This window comes from Pituophis catenifer, unplaced genomic scaffold (genome assembly GCF_029215685.1).
Source record: "Pituophis catenifer annectens isolate HBS135680 unplaced genomic scaffold, rPitCat1.0.hap2 SCAF_2, whole genome shotgun sequence".
NCBI classification, from domain to species: Eukaryota; Metazoa; Chordata; class Lepidosauria; order Squamata; family Colubridae; genus Pituophis; species Pituophis catenifer.
Window position 1 is genome coordinate 23,543,840 of NW_027256882.1, and position 9,625 is coordinate 23,553,464.

Genomic DNA, 9,625 nt, shown 5'->3' on the forward strand with positions numbered 1-9,625 from the left:
CTTGTATGGTTCAATGATTTGATCACAGATATTTGGAAGAAACCTACTTTACCATTTATTATGCATGAAGACAATAAAGCGGCCATTGAAATATCTAGATCCGATGCAATTGGACAAAGGTCCAGGCATATTGATATAAAATTTAAGCACGTGAGACAACTATCTCAAGACGGATTCATCAAAGCAATACATTGTGATACTTCTGAACAATTAGCTGACATATTAACAAAACCCTTACCTTCTAAACAACACAAATATTTAACTTCTAAATTATATGTATTATATTGTCCTGAATCTGAATGTAACTGGTGTTGTATAACGAACCGGCATTTAGAGGGGGATTTGTCAGATGTAAATGCCTTATTCTCTAATGTGTAAATAATGTATATATGGAACATCAGGGGTTAACTTATTCTTTGGACTTTAATGTATTCATAATTTACCACTCCCATTCCTGGCTCCACCCCTTGTATATATAAGGAGCCATCCTCCCCATTTTCATTGCTTCTATCTTGAATATTCAGCGAATATAGAATGCCTATTATGATTAAAGAGAAATATATTTAAATCTCTAACTTCTATTATCTTCATTGAGTCTGATCCTGAAAATATTGTAACAAGGCAGCTGCTAGCAGAGAGGGGAGAGTGCGAGGTTGATGCTTCTGAGAAGAGGGGAGCCAAAAAGTGTCTGGGTCTCACCCGACCTCTCTTCCTCTCGCAGCCACATGTGCTGTCGCTGCCATTCCAGAGGGCTTTCCTTGGGAGTGAGGGGGAATAAAGAGGCCAACAGAAGGTTCACTCGCTTGCTTTGTTCTCCCGTCTCCGCTTTTGCAAGTTTCACTGCCTTTTCTCTTCCCGCGTGGCGCTTCCAATCGTTGAGACTGTGGCCAGAGCGGCAGTGGGGAGGGGAGCACATGGTAGATGGCAGCATCAGAACCCTCCCTGGCTCTTCCCTGAAGTCGCCCTGGCCTAAGAAGGTGATCCCATGTGAAGCTGCCAGGCAATCCCATGTGAAGAAGAGGGCAGCTGCTAGAAGAGAGGTCCTGAAGTTAATTCTTCTCTGGGACAAGGGGCAGCTTCTCTGGCCGCAGCTGGTCACCCACCCTCCAACCCAGGAGCGTGTGACTCTGCCGGCGGCAACACCCCTCCACCTGTGGGCATTACCCTGCCTTCCTGCACCCTTCAGCCTTACCTTTGTGGCAGCAGCAGTGTAATGCAGGGGTGAAATCCAGCAGGTTCTGACAGGTTCTGGAGAACCGGTAGCAGAACTTTTGAGCAGTTCAGAGAACCGGCAAATACCACCGCTGACTGGTCCCAGAGTGGGGAGGGAATGGAGATTTTGCAATATCCTTCCCCCAGGAGTGGGGTGGGAATGGAGATTTTGCAGTATCCTTTCCCTGGAATGGGGTGGAAATGGAGATTTTGCAGTATCCTTCCCCTGCCACGCCCACCAAGCACCGCCCACAGAACCGGTAGTAAAAAAAAATTGATTTCACCACTGGTGTGGTGAGCATTGAACCGTTGAAATGAGCAGAAGTGAGAAGTGCGGTTGGACAGTGGAAGATAAGGGCGGCTGGAGGAGGGGTGATGTGGGCAAGGCAGCTTTGCGGTAGGCGAGGCACCTCCTCCCCAGGGCCCCTGTCAGTCGGGAAAAGCCAGCCACAGGAGGAGTGCTTGGGAGGAGAGGGGCGAGGGGTGGGGCTGAACTCCACCACTCTGCGGGCCAGATAAATTGGGTTGGCGGTCCGGATCCGGCCCATGGGTCATAGTTTGAGGATGCCTGGTCTAGACTAACCATTTTTGTCAAAGAATGAAATAAGATTAGTTTGGCATGATCTCCTTTTAACAAACCCATAATGGCTTTTAATTATAACTTTGTTTCTAGATGTATGCAGATCTGTGTTTTTATTATTTTTTCCAGGATCTTCCCAGGTTGGGAAGATTTATGTTGGGCCAATTGATTTGTAGTTTCCTGGATCTCTTTTTTTTTTCTTCCTTTCTTGAAAATGGGAACCACATCCACTGTCTTCAGATTCATTGTTGTGTTATTCGTCCACATGCAGGAGAAGAAAAAGGTAGTACACCATGTGTTTGATTATTTCTGTTACCACTTTGCTTTTTGCTTCAGGGAAATAACATACCCGCCTAGATTGACTATCTACTTTACAGACTGTTGTGACTCCGACCCCCCAAGCCCATCTTATCGGAGGGAGAAGACTCTGAAAGTGAAGGAGAGGAGTTGGCAAGGCCTCCCTCTCCAGAACCCTCCTCTCTGGCAATGCCTCAGGCGTCTCCCAAAGGAGAAGAAATAGGCCAGGAGCCAGGCATCTCCGAGTAGCAGTTAGACAGTGACGGGGATAAGTCTTGGCTGGATCCCCGCCAGCATCGGAAAGACAAGTGCACGCAGCAGAGAAGGAGGCATGCCAGAGATTAAGCTGAGTCACTGGACCACACCCCACAGGGGATAAAAGTGGGTGTGGTGGCCATTCAGGCTTTGTGATGGACAAAACTGAACAGCTAGCAAGTCATACTGTGTCTCTGGAACTTCATTATCTGCCTTCCTTGGATTTATTATTAACTGGACTTGACAATTCCTTGGCTTTGTGAATTTATTTTGGTTCATCTGACGGAGGAGGAACACCTCCCTCTGTGAGTAAAGTTTTTGGCAAGCAGCTACTGGGTTGCTGCCAATTCTGTTATCGAAGGAAATTATTGTCTGCAAGTTTATTTTAACTCCTGGCTGACTGTTTGTGTGCGTGTGTGAGACGGGGACAGAACACAGACTAGAGTTTCTGTTCCCCCCAGAATTGAATTGCTTGTCACTGAAACTCCGCCTTCTTTCCCTAGGAAATTCTGGAATGCTTTCATTCTGTTGCAGAAAATGATGAGTTTTGCCACTTTTTTAGGAACTATTGAAGATAGTTTTGTGGGTGACTGCATATTCCCTTCTAGGGGAGAACATGACAGTGATTGTTCAGTTCCAGTGGGGGTGGAGTAAGATACATAGAATGGGTTTTGGTCTCAGTTGTTGTTTTCTTCTAAAAGTGACAGGCTTCCATCCGTCTTCCTCTTTAGGTTCATATATAGGGTCAATTTTTGTAATGGAAGCTGTTCGTTCCCTATTGTGTTCAAACTGCATTGCTTGCCCAAATCAATGTATTTGCATCCTCCCTAAACTATAAAGCAACAGTAGGAGGAAGACATCTTCAATCTGTGCTGGCCCAAAGAACAGTGTCCATGAATACCTACATGAGTTGTACTCTGTACACAAGTAGATCTATCTGGCACATATAAATCCTATGGAGGCTCTTTGCAGTTTGTCCCACATCATGTAGCATCATCACCCCTGCCCCTCAACTCCCAAGGTAAAGGCAGGGATCATTCCCAGTTCAGGCAGACAAATGGGGGGCAACAGGGACTCTGTCAGCCATCCCTCTCATGCTAAGAAAAGGGAAGAGAAGGTCAGCTCTACATGGAGGATCCCAGCATGGCTTTGATCCTGAAGGGAGGGAATAGAGGCTTTGGGGGCTTCTCCAGGGTTCATATAGAGGTTCTTCCGGCTATTGTTTGGGCTATTTGGAGAGCCAAAGAAACTAAATCTTCCTCTCTCCTTCACTTCTTTTATCTTCATCCTGCAGGTGCCACCAAGAAACCCTTTGGACAAAGTTCTGCTTGCAGGATCCAATCTGGGTCAGTCACCAGGACCAGAGGTTTCATCTTCTGAGCTTTGGGACTCATGCTGGAGCCCGTCTTCCTGCCCATCTTCCAACCTTTTGGCCAAAGTTCTGTTTGTTACAGTTTCCTCGGATAGAAAGCCCTGGAAGTGAGCAGCCTCTGGAAACTATGCAGAGAAGGGAACACTTTGGCCAAAGGTCCCCTCAGACGAATCAGGGGAGACACTCAAAATGCTCAAAATGCAGGAAATCCTTTGGTCACCGGTCCCTCCTTTTGATCCACCAGAAGTTGCACATGGGGAATGGATCCCACCTGTGTTTTCTTTGTGGGAACTCCTTTCCTGGAATGTGGAGCTTTGCCAAACATCTCCGGAGCCACCCTGGACTGAAGCCTTACAAATGTGGACAGTGCACGGAGCGTTTTGCTAAAGGCTCGCACCTTGGACCCCATCAGCGAATCCACCAGGGAAAGAGATCTCAGGAATCCTGGAAGTGCTGGAGAAGTTTTCCTGAGAGACGGCGTCTTTCTAGGCTTCAGAAGAGCCCGACAGAAGAGAAGCCCTGCAAATGTGTGCAATGTGGGCTGTGCTTTTCTCAAACCTCGCAGATGCTTAAACATCAGCAAATCCACACCAGAGGGAAACCTTATCAATGTCTGGAGTGTGGGGAATCTTTCAGTTATAAACAATTATTTAGAAAACATGAGAAAATTCACACACAGCAGAGTCCTTATAAATGCTTTCTGTGTGGAAAATGTTTCACTCGGAGCTCATCTCTTTGCCAACATAATAAACATAATAAACATAATAATAACACACACAAAGGAGGAAAGCAAAACGTGCCCAGAATAAATAAATAAATAAAAATAAATGTGGGAAATCTTTTTCCAGCAAATCAAACCTGCTGAAACATCAGAGAATTCACACTGGGGAAAGACCCCATGAGTGCCTAGAATGTGGGAGATGTTTTGGCTACAAGTCACAGCTAATTCGACATCAAAGGATTCACACTGGGGAAAGACCCTATCAATGCCCAGAATGTGAGAAAAGATTTGTCAATTCTTCTAAACTTCAGAGCCACAAAAGAATGCACAGGGGAGAAAAACTATATAAATGTAAGGATTGTGATAAATGTTTTTCTTTGAAGGAAAATCTTTTTCAACATCAGAGTATCCACACAGGGGAGAAACCCTATCAGTGCATTGAGTGTGGAACATTTTTCCGTACGATATCACTCCTCAGATGTCATGAGAATGTTCACAGAGGGGAAAAAAAGTTCAAATGTTTAGACTGTGGGAGAGAATTTGCTCAATCATCAGCCCTTAGAAGTCATTGCCAAATCCACATGGGTGAGAAACGACATAAATGCTCAGTGTGTGAGAAATCTTTTATCCGGAAAGATGGACTTTTGACACATCAGAGAAAGCACAGTGGAGAGAATCCATATAAATGTCTGGAGTGTGAGAAATCTTTTCGTTGCAAATATTATCTTATAAACCACAAAAAGGTTCACACAGGAAAGAAGTCTTCAAAGCGTGTGCAGAAAAATGAAAAGTGCCTACAATGTGGGAGATGTTTTGGCTACAAGTCAAATTTAATTCGACATCAGAAACTTCACACTGGAGACAGACCCTATCAATGCCCAGAATGTGAGAAAACATTTGTGGAATCTGCTGAACTTCGGAGACATCAGAAGGGGCACACAGGAGAGAGGCCCTATAAATGTGGGGAGTGTGAGAAAAGTTTTCTCACAGCAACACTGCTTCGAGTTCATCAGAGAATCCACACAGGGGAGAAACTGTACAAATGTGTGGAGTGTGGGAAATGTTTTTCCCGAAAATACCACCTTGGAAAGCATCAAAAGGTCCATGTGCAAGTGAAGCCACAGTGAAGTAATATTTTCTTAAAAGCAAGATAACAGAAAAAAAAAATCACATGGAAAAAGTCCTAATAGGCCCTGATGATAGAACAATTTTTGATAGTTGTTCAACCCTTGGAAGCCGTGTAAGAGTTCATAAAGGGGGAAAATTAGAAACTCTTGAGATCGTGAGAGAACATTTTCTTGTCAATCGTCCCTTAAAAATCACACTCTAATCCATATAGGAAAGATGCAGTCAAATTGAAAAGGATGTGTTAAGATGGGAAAAAATACAATTGTCATTCATTATAAAAGTTTTGTAATAAAAAATGACTATATTACTAGACTCATGTTTCTGTTTTAAACAATACCTATCCGGACAATGGGTGCACCACATAAGCAATGACAGGAAGATATAGTGCGGCCGCGCGGGTGGTGATGGGAGCAACGTGGCGCTCCCATGTAACGCCTCTCCTGCGCGAGCTGCACTGGCTCCCGGTGGTCTTCCGAGTGCGCTTCAAGGTCTTGGTTATCACCTTCAGAGCGCTCCATGGCTTAGGACCTGGCTATTTACGGGACCGCCTGCTGCCACCAATAGCCTCCCACCGACCAGTACGCTCCCATAGAGAGGGGCTCCTCCGGGTGCCGTCGGCCAAACAATGTCGACTGGTGGCCCCCAGGGGGAGAGCCTTCTCTGTGGGGGCACCTACGATCTGGAACGAGCTCCCCCCGGAGATTCGGAGGATTCCGGATCTGCGTACCTTCCGTCGCGCGCTTAAGACGTTTTTATTCCATCAAGCTGGCCTGACCTAAACTTTTCCTCTTTTAAATGGAATTTTAAATTTGGTTTTAATTTATTGGGGTTTTAAAATGTCTCAGCCAAATTTATTTAATTAGTTTTATCTCTATTTTAAATTTTGTATCTACATGTTTTATCTTATGGCTGTTCACCGCCCTGAGTCCTTCGGGAGTAGGACGGTATACAAATTTAATAAAATGAAAAAAAATATATATATCTAAGTTTATATGGCAGGAGAAAAACCAAGAGTTTAATTTAAAACTGCTCAAGACCAAAGAGAAAGAGGATGATTAGGATTGCCTGATTAAAAATTGTACTTTTCAGCCTGTTTGCTTTGGATGAAAAAGTGGATGTTGCTGAGAAATAAGAGGATTTTAAAACAGGAAGGGTATGGCTTTTTTATGCTTCTACAATAGAAACATAGGCTGTGCCCAAAAACGCTGTCTTGGCACAAGAAGCGTTTTATGAAAAAGAAAGAGTAGACCACAATAAATAGATAAAGTGTAATATCCTGATGTCTTACACTTTTTGTCTCATTTCTTTGAACCACTTTTCCCATCAATTTGTCAATACAGGTAGTCAACTCAAAGAACAGTTCATTTAGTGACCGTTCGAAGTTACAATGGCACTGAAAAAAGTGACTTATGACCATTTCTGAGCATCCCCATGGTCACGTGATCAAAATTCAGATCCTTGACCACTGACTCTCATGTCTGACCGTTGCAGTGATCCAAGGTCATCTGATCCCTTTTTGTCACCTTTTCACAAGCAAAGTCAAGGGAGAAGCCTGATTCACTTAACCATGTTACTAATTTAACATCTTCAGTGCATTAACTGTGGCAAGAAAGGTCGTAAAATGGATATTTATGTTGCTAGTTTGGTTATCCTGGTTAGGCCCATATATAAGAGACTGTAGACTTTCTTGTAATAGTAATATTTATTTCTTTTCTTCCTCAGGAACACAATTAGAGAACGGCTAATCTGGGAGGAGCGAGAACTTATATACAGAGGAGGCGGGGCTAATGGTAAATAGTAACCAATGGTAAGTGACACAATGACATCACACAATGACATATACACAAGCACACATATTTACAGATATCAGGTTAGGTATTTTCATCTGTAACAAATCCCCCTCTAAAATACCTAACTAATGGTGAGTTATTAAGATTATATATGTACATTAAGTTTGGAAGTCAAATACATATGTTGTTTGGTTGGCAATGGCTTAGTGAGGATATCAGCAATTTGTTCACTAGTATCGCAATGGACAGCTTTAATAAATCCTATACTTGACAGTTGTCTCACATGTTTATACTTGATATCGATATGTCGAGATCGTTGACCTATTGCTTCGGAAGCTGATATATCAATTGCTGCCTTATTGTCCTCATTGATAATAATTGGATAAACAGGTTCATCCCACACATTGGATAACAAATCATCGAACCAAGTTAGATTGTTGACCGCTTTGGATAAGCAAACATATTCAGCTTCCGCTGTAGAAGTGGCAATTAAATTCTGTTTGCCTGTGTACCAGTGCACCGCACAGCCATTTATAAGAAAAACATATCCAGAAGTGCTTTTTCTGGTTTTTGAATCAGTAGCCCAATCAGCATCAGCGTAGCAGGTCAAAGTTGGTTTTTCAGAAATGAATGGTTCTAAGAATAAGCACATATCAATGCTATATTTTAGATATTTTAGAATCCTTTTAATTCCCTCCCAGTGGTATGAGTTAGGATTGCTTACAAATTTACGGCAAGGGTGATATCAGGCCTGGTCCAATTAGATATGTATAATAAGGACCCAATAATTGATCGATATAAAGTGTTATCCTTGAATGGTTCGTACTCATTATACACATTCCTATAAAAATCAGTTGACATAGGAGTATCACAAATTTTTGAGTTAATTAAGTTACATTTTTGTATGAGTTCCATAATCTTGTCTTTCTGAGATAATTTGAATCCCTTATCTGTTTTGTCAATTTGGACTCCTAGATACTTATTTACCTTTCCTAATATTTTTAAGTTGAAATTTTTGCCTAGTTGTTCAGCGAAATTATCACATTTAATTTTGTCATGTCCAAAATACAATATATCATCAACATAAATCAAAACATATTCAATAGAATCATTATTTTTTTTGTGAAAAAGCAAAAATCAGATGAAGTAGCCACAAAGCCTATATTTTTAAGTATCTTTGATAAGCACTCATACCACCGCTTACCGGACTGTTTTAGTCCATAAAGGCTCTTATTTAATAGCCAAATTTCTCCCTTTTTTGTATCCTTTCCTGGGGGTGCTTTCACATAAATTTCTTTATCTAGATCAGCGTGCAGATAGGCTGTCTGCACGTCAAATTGATATACTTCCAGATTTAAGATAGAAGCTAACACTAGTGCTGTTTTCACACTTTCTGATCTAACGGTTGGGGAGTAAGTGTCTTCATAGTCATCCGGAAATCTTTGGGCAAAGCCTTGAGCCACTAACCTGGCTTTGTATAGGAATTTACCATCCTCTAGTTCCTTGATTTTATAGATCCACCTAGTGCCAATAGGGGATTTCTCAGTGGGCAGGTCTGTTGGTGTATATACATTTAGTTCTCTCAAACTGTCCATCTCTTTTTTCATTGCTTCCTCCCACTTACTTTTTTCTTCTAGGGGTAGCTTAAGTATGTCATCATATGTGTTAGGAGTCAGGTGTTTAGCTTGTATAGACAGTACGTAATCATCTAATCTTTTAGGGATTATGCCCCTATTGGATCTAATGGGCCTATTCTGGGGATGTTCATCGCTATGCATATACTTAGCTTCTTTTTCGGTTAATTGATCTACCTTCAAAGTGGGGTGTCCTTTTTTCCATTCATCATTAACTATTACTGGGCATTTGATTCTGTTTGTAGATGTGGATTTGGGGTTCGTATCTGATGTGTGATGTTTTGCGTGCGTGTGTGTAATATTTTTTGATTCTGGGTAAATTTCATTGAGATGTAATTTTGACCAGTTCATGTGTTCATGAAACACGGCAGATCTGGATACAATGAAGTGGTTATTTTTATCAATGAAGCGATATCCCTTGGTTCCTGATTCGTACCCCATAAATATCAGTCTTTTGGATACTTTCTCTCCTTTGCGCCTTAACTGTGAGGGCACATATACATCAGCAGATACACCAAATACATGCAAATGCCCAATTTTTGGTTTCCTTCCATACATGAGTTCGTATGGGGTCTTGTTGATTGTACTGGACCATAAGCGATTTATAGTGTAATTGGAATAAGTAAGGGCTTCAGC

The 9,625-nt window shown here is 42.2% G+C and overlaps 1 pseudogene; it reads left to right on the forward strand.

The window, feature by feature from the left end:
• The first annotated feature begins 3,843 nt into the window (after positions 1–3,843).
• On the forward strand, positions 3,844–5,553 carry LOC139311865 (zinc finger protein 420-like; annotated as a pseudogene).
• Positions 5,554–9,625: the final 4,072 nt, after the last annotated feature.